This window comes from Brassica oleracea, chromosome C5 (genome assembly GCF_000695525.1).
Source record: "Brassica oleracea var. oleracea cultivar TO1000 chromosome C5, BOL, whole genome shotgun sequence".
NCBI lineage: Eukaryota > Viridiplantae > Streptophyta > Magnoliopsida > Brassicales > Brassicaceae > Brassica > Brassica oleracea.
This window is the reverse complement of record NC_027752.1, coordinates 6,756,192-6,758,389: the sequence shown is the minus strand read 5'-3', so window position 1 is coordinate 6,758,389 and position 2,198 is coordinate 6,756,192.

Genomic DNA, 2,198 nt, shown 5'->3' with positions numbered 1-2,198 from the left:
TCGGACAAGGAACAATGGATGTAATAATATTTATATACCTTCAAATAACTCGAGTAGTTTATAATTTTTCCGTTTTTCCCCTTTATTTAACTATGCAAAAATTTTACAAAATTTTAAAACAGTTTTAAAGCAAAATTTCTTACAATAATATAATTGCCTAAACTACGCTCACAAGTGAGAGAAATCATTAGGGTTTGACGGGTGATCATTCGGAAAACAAGAGGAACGAATACAAAAAGAACGTAGAAATAAAATAGCAGGAATAAAAATGAATGATTGTTCATTCTCAAATTCAACAAAAAAATAATTTTGTTTTTTAATTCTCTAAAAAAAAATGAGAAAAAATTACTATTCATTACTAATGGTAATTTTTTTATGAACGTTAGGAAATACATTATTTTTCGCCTTTTTTTGGTCACCATTCGTACCTTATTTTTTGTCAAACCTATTTTAGTTTAGTAAGTAAATAAATCACTCTTTAATTTATACAAACTAAATGTCGGCGTAACTTTTTAATATTTTGTAACTGTAGGGAAGATGAGCAATGAAGTTGACCAAAAAAAAGGGGAAGATGAGCAATGCCCGTTGATGTTATGTGATAACAACTTTTTTATTTGTTGCAATTCGAAGGAATCAGTATCCAATGATCAAGTCCTTTCAGCCTTGTTTACAAAAAAAAAAAAAAATGATCAAGTCCTTTTAATATATGATACTATACGTGCATTGTACTTAAATTGATTACTTTGCATGGATCCCACGTCATATAATCGAATCATTAGAAACTCATTAAACAATCTAAACACATATTTTCATTGCTAGAGAACGTGCATCGTTCTATGCTGCATGAATATTTGAAGGTTTTCGACTATTACAAAAACCAGGGGCTGTGAGAAATTACAATATTTCTACCGTCCTAATGAACAGCCTGCTAATTTTTTTTTTTTTTTTGTAAACTGGCTTTCATTAATATAAATAAAACTAAAAAGATACAAATTCATAAGCTAGTGTTTAAAAGAGCAAAAGCTCAGTAATTAGAAAATAGTTAACTTAAGTGCAAGTCCATGAATCTCAATATTGAACTTTCTTGTAGTTGCTGAAGCCCAAAAAAGGGACGATTGAAGAGATTAACGAAGTCGTACGTCTTCTTCGTTGAGATCAGTTGAGACTGAAAAAAAATGATACATAGAAGATGTGAAACTACAGCCTGGTGGAAGGGAGATCAAACCATCTCTGCATCATCTTGGAACAGAGAATAGGGCTCGAGTATCTGAAGCTCTGAATTTTATTTCGGATTTGGCGATCAATCAAGGAGAAGATCGAGTCAATTGAGCGGAAAGTGTTGGAGTGAAGTCTGTTGTTTCTTTCATTCCATAACCAGTAGAGAGTGGCTTGCCAAGAGAGAAGAACAAGAAGGCGAAACGCTTTTTCCGAAGGTAGAGACTGCATCTGAAGGATCGTTTCATCCCACGATCGTCGAGGAATGATCCGAGAACGAGATGCAATCAAAGTCCAGAGATCGTAACTAAATCCACAGTCAAAGTACAAGTGATTTCTTGATTCCACTTGCAAGTTGCAGAGTAGACAAGTAAGAGTTACTTGGAGACCCCATTGAAGCATCCTGTCTTTGTGTAGAGAGATATACTGAATGTGATAAGTATTATTGATAGAGAGAGTTACAATATATACATATACATAGAGGATCATACGAGATCCTAGAGAGAGATATGAGGGTATATTCTCCTATATACTAGTAACCATATACAACAGTATGTACTTATCCCTTATACTCTTATACGCCCCCGCAAGATGAGCGACCGTTAGAGAGCCCAATCTTGGAATTCAAATCTTCAGGTCGAGGTCTGGGCAACGGTTTTGTCAGTGCGTCCGCAAGTTGATCTCTGGAAGAGACATGAGTCACGCGTAGCAGACGAGACTGAACCAGTTGACGAACAAAGTGATAGTCTAAAGCAACGTGCTTCATACGAGAGTGGAAAACCGGGTTCGCCGCAAGATAGGTGGCGCCAACATTGTCACAGTAGATAACTGGTTGAGAAGAAGTTGAGATACCAAGCTCCGTCATTAAATGTGCAACCCAACAGAGCTCAGCCGCAGTGTCCGCAACTGATCTGTACTCCGCTTCCGTAGAAGAACAAGCTGGTGTTTTCTGCTTCTTCGAGGACCAGACAATCGGCTGAGAG